We start from the raw sequence: 14,843 nt of genomic DNA on the forward strand, positions 1-14,843 counted from the left end.
TTCCTTCTGAGGGCTGTGAGGAGAACTTGTTCTAGGCTTTTCTCACAGCTTCTGGTGGTTTGTGGGCAATTTTTTGTGTTTCATAGTTTGTAGTCACATCACGCCAAACTTCGTCTTCTAGTTCACATAGTATTCTCCCTGTATGCCTGTGTCTGAATTTCCCCCTTTCAAACAGACACCAGTGCTCTTGGATCAGCAGTCCCCCTGACTGGAATATGAATTCATCTTTGCCACATCTTAATTGTAACTGCAATAACCCTATTTCCAAATTACGTCACATTCTGAGATCTGGGCACTACGATTTCAACATATAAATTGAGTGGCGGGTGGGGGGAGTGACACAAATGAATCACTAACACTGTAGGATCCAGCAACTTCACCACTAAGTGTATACCCACAAAAACATGTTTATATAAAAACCTAAACATGAATGCTTAGAGAAGTATTATTCGTAACAGCCCAAAAGTAGAAGCAATCCAAATGTCTGTCAGGGGATGAATACATAAACAAAACATGATCTAGACATATAATTGAATTATTATTCATCCATAAAAAGAAATGAAGTCTTGATACATACTACAACATAGATATAATCAACATTTTCTAACCATTAGAAGCCAGACACAAAAGGCCTCCCATTGTATTACTCCATTTTTTTGGTATTACTCCATTTTTATGAAATGTCCAGAATACGAAAATCCATGAAGACAGTAAATAAATTACTCTTTGCTACAGGATGGGGGATGGGGAGTAAGGAGTGACTATCGGAAGTAGAGTTTCTTTTCAGGTACTAAAAACATTCTGGAATCAGGCAATGGAGATAGTTGCATAACTCTGTGAACACACTAAAAACCACTGAGCTGTATACTTAGAAATGGTGAACTTTCTGATTTTAGAAGCATATCTTGGGACACCTGGGTGGCTTAGTTGTTGAAGACTCCAACTCTTGATCTCAGCTCAGGTCTTGATCTCAGGGACAGGAGTTTAAGCCCCACGCTGAGCTCTGTGCTGGGCGTGAAGTCTACTTTAAAAAAAAAATTATGTCTCAACAAAAATAATTAAATACATAAATATCTTGATTCTTTATGATCCTCCTTCCTTAGTGCAGTCCTCATCAAGACAAGCTCTACTTACTGCTCTGTGTTTCAAGGGTATACCTGTACCCTTTTAATATTTCTTTTTTGCATAAAATAGCTTATGAAAGTTATCTAGTTGCAAACCAATAATTATAATTAAGAAAGGAACCATGGGACACAAATGCATAGCAGTTTGAAATGAATGGCTGGACATTTTGATGATTGATGCAAGAGAAGTTGTGTATGCAGTAAGAAGCTATTACAATGTTTTGAACAAGAGTCTAGTGTGTCCCAAACACTCTTCTAGTAAGATTAATCTGGACTAGTGTGTTTCATGAAGTACAGGCACACCCTTCCTGCCCTGTAGGATCTATTTGTCTTGTCAAGGACATTATTTTCCACAAATGGCACGTGGAAGTTTTCATCTGATATAATTTCTAGAAATCTGAATATGGATGACAGAAGATCCACTTGTTTTGATAAAAGTAAATTCCTGACTTTCCACAGATGTTATTTTTGTATGATGAAATGCTGCCCTAGATTCATACTACCAAGTTTTAGATCAGGAAGAAAAGGTTTAACTCAATTTTCTCATTATCAGATATTTAGTTTTTCAGGGCCAGTGCTCATCACAACAAGTGCTGTTTTATTTTTCTTCATAAATTGTAATCCTTGGAGTAACACATCTTATATTGTATTCATTTATTATGTAATTCTTCACATTGTTGGAAAGATTATTATGCATGCAGTCCATTCTCCTTTATGGAGAGTTTAGGGCCGAGTTAATGAGAGAATGGATACGATTCATGCTGTTGGATGTAATTCAAGAAGGTATAGTTTTTAGATGGCGGCTTAGGAGGACGCTGGGCTCACCGCGCGTCCTGCTGATCACTTAGATTCCATCTACACCTGCCTAAATAACCCAGAAAACCGATAGAGGATTAGCAGAATGGAGTCTCCGGAGCCAAGCGCAGACGAGAGGCCCACAGAGGAGGGTAGAAAGGGCGCGAGGCGGTGCGCGCTCCACGGACTGGCGGGAGGGAGCCGGGGCGGAGGGGCGGCTCGCCGGCCAGACAGAGCCCCCGAGTCTGGCTGGCAAAAGCGGAGGGGCCGGACAGACTGTATTCCAACAGCAAGCGCGACGTAGCATCTGGGAGGTCATAAGTTAACAGCTCTGCTCAGAAAGCGGGAAGGCTGGAGGACAAAGGGAGGGAGAGCTGCTGAACCCCCTGACAACAGAGCTCAGTTTGGTGGGGAACAAAGGCACTCGCCAGCGCCATCTCCCCCGCCCATCCCCCAGCCGAAATCCCAAAGGGAACCGGTTCCTGCCAGGGAACTTGCTCGCTCCGCCCAAACACCCAACTCTGCTCTTCTGCAGAGCCAAACCTCCGGCAGCGGATCTGACTCCCTCCCTCTGCCACAGGGCCCCTCCTGAAGTGGATCACCTAAGGAGAAGCGATCTAAGCCTGCCCCTCCTGCCCCCGTGCACCTTGCCTACCCACCCCAGCTAATACGCCAGATCCCCAGCATCACAAGCCTGGCAGGGTGCAAGTAGCCCAGACGAGCCACCCCACCCCACAGTGAATCCCCCCCCCCCCAGGAGAGGGGAAGAGAAGGCACACACCAGTCTGACTGTGGCCCCAGCGGTGGGCTGGGGGCAGACATCAGGTCTGACTGCGGCCCCGCCCACCAACTCCAGTTATACACCACAGCACAGGGGAAGTGTCCTGCAGGTCCTCACCACACCAGGGACTATCCAAAATGACCAAGCGGAAGAATTCCCCTCAGAAGAATCTCCAGGAAATAACAACAGCTAATGAGCTGATCAAAAAGGATTTAAATAACATAACAGAAAGTGAATTTAGAATAATAGTCATAAAATTAATCGCTGGGCTTGAAAACAGTATAGAGGACAGCAGAGAATCTCTTGCTACAGAGATCAAGGGACTCAGGAACAGTCACGAGGAGCTGAAAAACGCTTTAAACGAAATGCATAACAAAATGGAAACCACCACAGCTCGGCTTGAAGAGGTAGAGGAGAGAATAGGTGAACTAGAAGATAAAGTTATGGAAAAAGAGGAAGCTGAGAAAAAGAGAGATAAAAAAATCCAGGAGTATGAGGGGAAAATTAGAGAACTAAGTGATACACAAAAAAAAGAAATAATATACGCATAATTGGTATCCCAGAGGAGGAAGAGAGAGGGAAAGGTGCTGAAGGGGTACTTGAAGAAATCATAGCTGAGAACTTCCCTGAACTGGGGAAGGAAAAAGGCATTGAAATCCAAGAGGCACAGAGAACTCCCTTCAGACGTAACTTGAATCGATCTTCTGCACGACATATCATAGTGAAACTGGCAAAATACAAGGATAAAGAGAAAATTCTGAAAGCAGCAAGGGGTAAACGTGCCCTCACATATAAAGGGAGACCTATAAGACTCGTGACTGATGTCTCTTTTGAAACTTGTCAGGCCAGAAAGAATTGGCACGAGATTTTCAGGGTGCTAGACAGAAAAAATATGCAGCCAAGAATCCTTTATCCAGCAAGTCTGTCATTTAGAATAGAAGGAGAGATAAAGGTCTTCCAAAACAAACAGAAACTGAAGGAATTTGTCACCACTAAACCAGCCCTACAAGAGATCCTAAGGGGGACCCTGTGAGACAAAGTCCCAGAGACATCACTACAAGCATAAAACATACAGACATCACAATGACTCTAAACCCGTATCTTTCTATAATAACACTGAATGTAAATGGATTAAATGCACCAACCAAAAGACATAGGGTATCAGAATGGATAAAAAAACAAGACCCATCTATTTGCTGTCTACAAGAGACTCATTTTAGACCTGAGGACACCTTTAGATTGAGAGTGAGGGGATGGAGAACTATTTATCATGCGACTGGAAGCCAAAAAAAGCTGGAGTAGCCATACTTATATCAGACAAACTAAACTTTAAATTAAAGGCTGTAACAAGAGATGAAAAAGGACATTATATAATAGTTACAGGGTCTATCCATCAGGAAGGGCTAACAATTATAAATGTCTATGCGCCGAATACCGGAGCCCCCAAATATATAAAACAATTACTCATAAACATAAGCAACCTTATTGAGAAGAATGTGGTAATTGCAGGGGACTTTAACACCCCACTTACAGCAATGGATAGATCATCTAGACACATGGTCAATAAAGAAACAAGGGCTCTGAATGAGACATTGGATCAGATGGACTTGACAGATATATTTAGAACTCTGCATCCCAAAGCAACAGAATATACTTTCTTCTCGAGTGCACATGGAACATTCTCCAAGATAGATCATATACTGGGTCACAAAACAGCCCTTCATAAGTTTACAAGAATTGAAATTATACCATGCTTACTTTCAGACCACAATGCTATGAAGCTTGAAATCAACCACAGAAAAAAGTCTGGAAAACCTCCAAAAGCATGGAGGTTAAAGAACACCCTACTAACGAATGAGTGGGTCAACCAGGCAATTAGAGAAGAAATTAAAAAATATATGGAAACAAACGAAAATGAAAATACAACAATCCAAACGCTTTGGGACGCAGCAAAGGCAGTCCTGAGAGGAAAATACATTGCCATCCAGGCCTATCTCAAGAAACAAGAAAAATCCCAAATACAAAATGTAACAGCACACCTAAAGGAACTAGAAGCAGAACAGCAAAGGCAGCCTAAACCCAGCAGAAGAAGAGAAATAATAAAGATCAGAGCAGAAATAAACAATATACAATCTAAAAAAACTGTAGAGCCGATCAACGAAACCAAGAGTTAGTTTTTTGAAAAAATAAACAAAATTGACAAACCTCTAGCCAGGCTTCTCAAAAAGAAAAGGGAGATGACCCAAATAGATAAAATCATGAATGAAAATGGAATGATTACAACCAATCCCTCAGAGATACAAACAATTATCAGGGAATACTATGAAAAATTATATGCCAACAAATTGGACAACCTGGAAGAAATGGACAAATTCCTGAACACCCACACTCTTCCAAAACTCAATCAGGAGGAAATAGAAAGCTTGAACAGACCCATAACCAGCGAAGAAATTGAATCGGTTATCAAAAATCTCCCAACAAATAAGAGTCCAGGACCAGATGGCTTCCCAGGGGAGTTCTACCAGACGTTTAAGCAGAGATAATACCTATCCTTCTCAAGCTATTCCAAGAAATAGAAAGGGAAGGAAAACTTCCAGACTCATTGTATGAAGCCAGTATTACTTTGATTCCTAAACCAGACAGAGACCCAGTAAAAAAAGAGAACTACAGGCCAATATCCCTGATGAATATGGATGCAAAAATTCTCAATAAGATACTAGCAAATCGAATTCAACGGCATATAAAAAGAATTATTCACCATGATCAAGTGGGATTCATTCCTGGGATGCAGGGCTGGTTCAACATTCGCAAATCAATCAACGTGATACATCACGTTAACAAAAAAAAAGAGAAGAACCATATGATCCTGTCAATCGATGCAGAAAAGGCCTTCGAAAAAATCCAGCACCCTTTCTTAATAAAAACCCTTGAGAAAGTCTGGATAGAAGGAACATACTTAAAGATCATAAAAGCCATTTATGAAAAGCCCACAGCTAACATCATCCTCAACGGGGAAAAACTGAGAGCTTTTTCCCTGAGATCAGGAACACGACAAGGATGCCCACTCTCACCGCTGCTGTTTAACATAGTGCTGAAAGTTCTAGCATCAGCAATCAGACAACAAAAGGAAATCAAAGGCATCAAAATTGGCAAAGATGAAGTCAAGCTTTCGCTTTTTGCAGATGACATGATATTATACATGGAAAATCCGATAGACTCCACCAAAAGTCTGCTAGAACTGATACAGGAATTCAGCAAAGTTGCAGGATACAAAATCAATGTACAGAAATCAGTTGCATTCTTATACACTAACAATGAAGCAACAGAAAGACAAATAAAGAAACTGATCCCATTCACAATTGCACCAAGAAGCATAAAATACCTAGGAATAAATCTAACCAAAGATGTAAAGGATCTGTATGCTGAAAACTACAGAAAGCTTATGAAGGAAATTGAAGAAGATTTAAAGAAATGGAAAGACATTCCCTGCTCATGGATTGGAAAAATAAATATTGTCAAAATGTCAATACTACCCAAAGCTATCTACACATTCAATGCAATCCCAATCAAAATTGCACCAGCATTCTTCTCGAAGCTAGAACAAGCAATCTTAAAATTCATATGGAACCACAAAAGGCCCCGAATAGCCAAAGGAATTTTGAAGAAGAAGACCAAAGCAGGAGGCATCACAATCCCAGACTTTAGCCTCTACTACAAAGCTGTCATCATCAAGACAGCATGGTATTGGCACCAAAACAGACACATAGACCAATGGAATAGAATAGAAACCCCAGAACTAGACCCACAAACGTATGGCCAACTCATCTTTGACAAAGCAGGAAAGAACATCCAATGGAAAAAAGACAGCCTCTTTAACAAATGGTGCTGGGAGAACTGGATAGCAACATGCAGAAGGTTGAAACTAGACCACTTTCTCACACCATTCACAAAAATAAACTCAAAATGGATAAAGGACCTAAATGTGAGACAGGAAACCATCAAAACCTTAGAAGAGAAAGCAGGAAAAGACCTCTCTGACCTCAGCCGTAGCAATCTCTTACTCGACACATCCCCAAAGGCAAGGGAATTAAAAGCAAAAGTGAATTACTGGGACCTTATGAAGATAAAAAGCTTCTGCACAGCAAAGGAAACAACCAACAAAACTAAAAGGCAACCAACGGAATGGGAAAAGATATTCGCAAATGACATATCGGACAAAGGGCTAGTATCCAAAATCTATAAAGAGCTCACCAAACTCCACACCCAAAAACAAATAACCCAGTGAAGAAATGGGCAGAAAACATGAATAGACACTTCTCTAAAGAAGACATCCGGATGGCCAACAGGCACATGAAAAGATGTTCAGCGTCGCTCCTTATCAGGGAAATACAAATCAAAACCACACTCAGGTATCACCTCACGCCAGTCAGAGTGGCCAAAATGAACAAATCAGGAGACTATAGATGCTGGAGAGGATGTGGAGAAACGGGAACCCTCTTGCACTGTTGGTGGGAATGCAAATTGGTGCAGCCGCTCTGGAAAGCAGTGTGGAGGTTCCTCAGAAAATTAAAAATAGACCTACCCTATGACCCAGCAATAGCACTGCTAGGAATTTATCCAAGGGATACAGGAGCACTGATGCATAGGGCCACTTGTACCCCAATGTTCATAGCAGCACTCTCAACAATAGCCAAATTATGGAAAGAGCCTAAATGTCCATCAACTGATGAATGGATAAAGAAATTGTGGTTTATATACACAATGGAATATTACGTGGCAATGAGAAAAAATGAAATATGGCCTTTTGTAGCAACGTGGATGGAACTGGAGAGTGTGATGCTAAGTGAAATAAGCTATACAGAGAAAGACAGATACCATATGGTTTCACTCTTATGTGGATCCTGAGAAACTTAACAGAAACCCATGGGGGAGGGGAAGGAAAAAAAAAAGAGGTTAGAATGGGAGAGAGCCAAAGCATAAGAGACTGTTAAAAACGGAGAACAAACTGAGGGTTGATGGGGGGTGGGAGGGTGGGGAGGGTGGGTGATGGGTATTGAGGAGGGCACCTTTTGGGATGAGCACTGGGTGTTGTATGGAAACCAATTTGTCAATAAATTTCATAAAAAAATAAATAAATAAATAAAAATAAATTAAAAAAAAAAAGAAGGTATAGTTTTGAATGTCCATATCCTCAATATCTTAATTTTCTGAAAGATCTCAGGATGGTCAAAGAGATTAACAGAACACTGGAGAATAGGACATGTGTTCCAGTTTACAGTCATGATAACGGGAGTTCTGAGGTGAAATATGGGTGCACAATATTTGTCTGAACAAAGTGAATTAGGTTTCCTTGTGTGGCATGGCAGTTTCACAGAGTTTGATACTCACCATGCATTGTGATTCTCCAAAAGTCATGACTCTGACTCAGGTCACTTCACTCAACAACTTCTGAAAGTAGTGCTTTATGGAGCATTCTTTCGGAAATGTTTATCTCTCTTTTAACTTTTTAAATATTCATTTCCAGATTTCTGTCTCCGTTAATGATGGTGTCACCAATGTGTCTGTTTTTATCTTTTCTGGTCCCCAGTGACCCTGTTCATTCATATGGAAGGAGTAGAGCTTCTAATGAAGATGTTTTGTTGTTGTTGTTGTTGCTGTTGTTTTCTCATTATCTGAACTGTTTCCTTTAATGGTGCTGAGTGAAGTGCCAGTCCTTTAAATCAGTGATTTCTATACAGTAATAAAACCACGCAGGCTATTTTGTGATAAGGTTTTTATCTCCCAAGAAAGAACCCATAAAAGAAATCAGAAAAATACACGGTACTTCTCATAAAACTAATATCATTAAATTAAAAAAATTCTTTTTCTGAGACCATGTTCTTTTTTTTTTTATAAATTTATAATAAGAACTCATGGAAGGGCTTTTTGTTTGTTTGGTGGGTTGATTTTGCTTGTTTGATTTTGCTTAGTTGATAAAATAAAAAGCTAGTCATTTGGTTCAATTCCCTTGAAGGATTTGTCAGGGTGTTTCTGATCTGTGACTCCTCCAAGCTGGAAACCACTGCAGTATCTCATGATTGGGCATATACTTTTCTACTTTACCTATTTGTGTCTTCGGTCTTGTAAAAATTTACATATTTTCAAAATAGAAGTCCTGGTATTAAAACCTCCAGAAAAAAATTCAGTGGGACCCATTAACTTTAAAACATTTTTTAAATGTTTTTCTAATGTTTATTATTTTTGAGACAAAGAGAGAATGTGTGCATGTGTGCCAGCCATGGAGGGGCAGAGAGAGAGGGAGAGAGAGAGAGAGAGAGAGAGAGAGAGAGAGAGAGAATCTCAAGCAGGCTCCATACTCAGTGCTCTGCCCTCAGCACAGAGCCCAACACAGGGCTCAATCTCACAAACCGTATTTCATGAATCGTAAGATCATGACCTGCCAAAATCAAGAGTCAGATGCTCAACCGACTGAGCACCCAGGCACATATTCAGTTGACACATTCATAGTATATTTGGTTGACATAAAGAATAAATTTCTTAAGGCATGTTCAATTGAAATAATATTTAAAAATACAGGTCCAGACTTACCTCCAAGTGTAGAAGCAGTTTCTTTTTTTTTTCTTTTCTTTTCTTCCTTACCCCCTCCCCTGCCATTTATTGGCAGTTCTTAAATGGCTTGAGTTAGTAAAGTTAGACCAAACAAACAAAAAATAATAAAGAATTCTTTATTTCTAAAAAAACCCCTCATCTAAGTAATTAAGTAATTTTGGTCTTTATTTAATAAAAACATAGCAATTGCATTTCAAATCCATTTGGAAGCGCTAATACTTAACTTCACTTTCTCCTTGTGGTGAAAGAAGGCAAGAGAATGTCAACTTACAAGAAGCTAAAGTTTTATGGCTTATCTATGTTTCCCTAATACATTAAGAGTGAAAACTGATGAGTGTTATTTCCCCTATCACACATCCACCCACAGGTATTGACAGGAAAGCACAGTAACCTTAAGCAATAGGTAAGAGAACACTTGGAAACAGAGTTAGGAGCCTGGCCTCCCTGGTGGTAAACAGCAGTGGTGGCCATTGCCCCTGTTGTGTGACAATGTCTCAGGAAATGAAAATCCTTGGTATAGTCAAATGGATGCTGATTCCAAGGCTCCAGTAAACAATATCTCATCCTTAACAAAAAGTAGAGAAATACAATGGAATTTAAATGATTCACAAATTATCAAGCAAAATTTTACTTAATGGTCAGTGAACAAGATGTTGAAAAAAACATAAATGACAGGACAAGATGGTGTAAGAGACATAGATGTGATGATTTCCACTATACATTTCATAATGTCCCTGATAACAGTCTTATGGAGAAAATTGAGAATACTTAAATTGCCTTTACACAATTTACTGACAAACGTTTTTGATGGCAGCCATTAGTATTTGTCTCCATGTTCACATAATCCCTGTTCCTCATCTTCCCTTTTCTGTGTTCCAAAACTTGTCATGTGGGACATTTCTACTCCTTATCTCCTGGGCTTAGATGACTAGTTTTCTGTTGTTTCCACGTCATGTGCTCTGCCATATTCATTGTATGCATTAAGTTTTAAGCATGAGTTGGGGATATTTAATAACTCAACTTCCTTTGCTAAAAAAGAATCACACCTTAAAATACTTTAATTTTCACCCAACTTTACCAAATTGTTTTATATTTTGAGTCCCAGTAAGTTTCTGTCAGAAAGAAGGATATTGTCAGTGATGTTTATCATGATTTTTGTCATCCTACAGCATTCTATCTTTGTAAGTCTTCAGCTATGTATTCGCCAGTGGCAGTGAGTGATGATTCCCCATGAAGAGAAATGTTTTGACATGGACAGAGTATACTGAGAAAAAATGAACAATTGCTGAGAGGTTCAAAATATAATAGCTCTGCATTATAATATGAGACAAAATGCCAGATAGTATGCTAAAGAATTATTCAGTTTCTCACACTTCACTGTCTAGACCAAATCTCAGTACAAAGATTTAAGTCTGTTAGGATATTTTAACTATTGGAATAGAACTATAAAAATTAAGTTTTCAGGATTTTGACTAATTCAGTAGTTGAGATTAGTGTCTCCCATTTTTAAACTCTAATCACCCCCACCCCACTCAAACACACACACACACACACACACACACACACACACACTCACACACACACATACACACACACACACAAGTTACCAGCTAAGATTCTGAGATTTCTAGTGGTGGTTTGTTCCCTATTTAATTCACGTATCTAGCAGTTACCTCCACCAACAGGACCTAACATGACAAAATTAACATCTGCTAACATTTGTCAATTAAGTGCTATTAGGCAAATGAACAAAGGAATGGGAATTTTATTATATAAATGGAGGCAGGGCTATTTAGCAGAGCAAATGACCTGGTCCCTGCCCTCCTATAATTCAGAATGCAAATGCTTGATTGGGATTCTCTGTGTCCTGTTTCCACAACAACATTTCAATTATATTCTGTCACTTTGTTCTGTTAATAATTGTACTTATTGTACTCTAAAATGGAGTGGAAAACATTCTAGTATGGCAAGACACAGTCTGAAGGCAGAGGAGAATCAGCCCCTGAGCATTACAGTGGCCCCCTGGAGTACCCCACTACTGTCACTCAGATACTAAGGGAGGTGAACCACACTCACCCAAGGGTCAACTCTATGTGGAAAGAGCCACATGAAAAAGTTTATTTGGGGACATAATTTTTCCATTTTTTGCTTTCACTTTCTTTATTTTTAGCTTTTAAATCTTTTGTAAAGTAATATAAGCATGGAGTTAAAAGACCAACAGTACAAAAAATGTATAATAAAAAATAACAGTATTTTCCCTATCTCTCCTTCCTAAACTCACTCTTCATATCACCACTTTAAGTTTTGTTTTGTTTTTCATTTGTTTCTTCTAGTATTGAACTTCATGTTTCTAAATAATGTGCTTCTCTACCATCTTCTGATTTATGTTTTAGATTTTATCAGGTTTTGGGGAAAGACTGCATGGGTGACTCTAGGCTAGTGATTTAATATTCCTATGTATCCATTCATCATCTATGAAAGGAATCATACCAATATCATATATTTGGTGAGATTTTATTAAATGAAATAACACATAAATAGTGCTTGGAACATGTCTGACATTAGTAAGCACTCAAAACATGTTTTTGTTAATGCTGTCATTAATCACAAATTCATTATTTTTTCCAGTCGATTCACTTGATAACAGCCAAGGATGTATTATTCTAACACCACTCCTAGGACATGCTATCTGTTGAGCAATACAGACAACTGCTTAGAGCCTATGGGATTTTCAAGTGTTTATGGTTAAAACCTGAAAAAAATGTGTTTTAAATTATGAAAAGAAAAATGCAAAAATAAAATTCATAACTGCTCAGTTGATTGGAAAATATAATACTTATTAGTCAACTGTAAATTCACTCATACTTATCTCTGTGATGTGGATTAGGCCTTCCAAAAGCCACATCACATTCCTCCAACAGAGTCATGATTCTTTTTATAATTGAAGGATAAGACGTGTTCACATTATTATCACTGATAGTAATTGTGCATGATAAAAATTTTTACAAAGCATTTTCTTCTTTTCTATAGTGAGTACTGCCAACTTTTTCACTTGCTTAGTTTTCTCTGTGTCTGTTCTTTCCAAATCTGCCCCTTCATAACATTTCTCACAAGCAACCACTCTTGCAGAGATGTCCCTCCCCAAGGTCTCCCCTACCCCACTCGTGACCTATCACCCCTAGAGCCGCTGCCCAGCTGCTGTCCCTGGATGTTCATCCCTCATGAACCTGGTTGATGGATCCTGGCTGCACCATGTCTTTCTCTCCCTTGTTTGAGACCCACATTTCTCTAAATGCACATCTTTAAGTAATTTCCTAAGAAACAGTACATAGGAGGTGAATTTAACGAAAGTGTAAATCTTAAAATGTCATAACCTCACATTTCCAAAAAGTTTAGCTACATATGTTTCTAAGATTAAAATAATTTCCCTTCAAAATTAGGGAGCTATTTCTTCATTGTGTTCAACATATAGAAATTTTGATGTAAAGTTGACTGCCAGTCTATCATTTCCTTGTAGATGACCTATTTAAGTTTTTCTTGAAAGAAGGTTTTAGAATTATAATTTCATCTCTGGTGTTCTGAAATTTCGTGATAAGCTATGTTTTCATCTGAATCAATTATAAATACTTTCTTTCACAGAGAAAGAAACCCAAGCCCAGAGGAGCTTGAACAATAAAGGAAATTATATGCTTGAATAACAGAGATGTGGATTCCTTCCTGTGTCTCCACTCAGCCTTCCAGTGTCAAGTCCTTGGCCACCAGCGGTTCCCTGCTTCCTTGCTTGATCTAGCATTCCTCATTAAAACTTGTTTGTCCCAGCATTATCAGAAAAACTACACAAAGTCACTAACTGAATTTGTATGAGTAGCCTGCCCACTTTAGAACCAATCTTTGTAACCAGGGGGTGAAATATACTATGTGGTCTAGCCCTAGGGCTAGGGGTGGAGTTTGCTTCCTAAAAGCCACAAGGACCCCAGTCAGAAATAAGGGGCTGTCGGGAAGAAGAGAGGAAAACCTGGAGCTACGGAGGCAATTGGCTAATATCCATGATAGGGTGGCCATCCTTCCTTCCTTCCTTCCCTCCTTCCCTCCTTCCTTCCTTCCTTCCTTCCTTCTTTCTCCCTTAATTGTAGAAACTAATTTTTTAATTTCTTAGAAAATTTCTTCTGCTCCTTTTTTTTTCTCTTGTTACTGCTTGCAACTCTTAGCAACTATTTCTCAATGATCTTTCCTCCTCACTTCTAATAATGTATCTTCTAGTCCTTTTATAACTAAAACAAAAGTGTGTCAAGAGTGCTTTGGCCTTCTCCCTGCTTCTTCATTCTTTATACCCATCTCTAAAACCTAGCCAGGTAAGATTGATCAATGGATAGGAGCTAAATTACTTTTAGTCATAAGGGAAGACTTTGGAGTTGTTTCATGCAAATTGCAAAAGTACAAATGAATATGTCCCAAGCACACAAATTGCCCCATCTTAGTAAAGATGTTAGCTGTTGTGATTCCAGGAAACATTTAGCACTCTGGGTCTTAGATTAGATCTTGCTGACTACTGAGTAATTGGTTCACATCTTGCTGTTGTTAATTAGTAGCTCAGAGGGTTCATGGTGGGGTTATGCTCCCATTTTGGCTTCTCCACATACTAGAACTATTTCCTCTTTCCGTAATCATGTGGAAGTTAAGTTTGAAGTGGTGGGAATTCTGATACTATTCGTTTTGTCCATAGCATTATCTAGATGGTAATCAGTAAAAATGTTGGTTTCCACACACTCACTCTCCAAGGGGCAGAGAGGAAGGGTGATCAGAACTGCAGATTGGAGGGTTTCTGAGAGCGAATGGTTGCATTTCCCTCTTTAAGAGTGTGAATCTAAACTTCATAAACTGATGCTTTTGTATTTTTAGACATGTCCCCAAATATAAACTTGATGAAGGGAGTCTATTCTTAACTTTTACATAGGATATGCAGGTGTGAAAGTAACAGGATAAAATTATTCTCTATGAAGAGATTGCTAGATTTTTTTCTTCCTTTCCAGTACTCTTCTTTATCTTCTTCAAACATGAATCCTGTAAAAATACTTTACTGACTCTCTGGACAAAAAATGAATTAAAAAAAACTATGGATATAGCTAAAACCTAAAGTCGATGGATGATTTGTGCTCTGAAAAATGTAAAAGAAACTTAGTAAGGTATTCTGAATGTTAGAATGACTCCTTATGTTTTCAGAGGGCTAGCTAATTTAATTTAGGGTATATTATTAGAAGTCTCTAAAATCCCATAAAAATTGTATTTAAAAAGACTACTGATTACAGGCACGTCTGATAAATGTGTTGGTCCATGCTCTAATCTTATCCAGCTTACCGGTTCCTTCAGAGGCATTGGTGTGGTAGCGAGGACTGCAGAACCCAGTGGGGAGCCTAGCAGACTCCAGCAAAGGACACATTTCCCAGACTACATAATGAGAAAGCTCCAGGCTTGGCATCACAAAGATGGCATTCATGTCTCAGCCAGTGGGAAATTGAGCAAGTCAATTAGCTTTC

This window comes from Prionailurus bengalensis, chromosome A3 (assembly GCF_016509475.1).
Source record: "Prionailurus bengalensis isolate Pbe53 chromosome A3, Fcat_Pben_1.1_paternal_pri, whole genome shotgun sequence".
Lineage (NCBI taxonomy): Eukaryota > Metazoa > Chordata > Mammalia > Carnivora > Felidae > Prionailurus > Prionailurus bengalensis.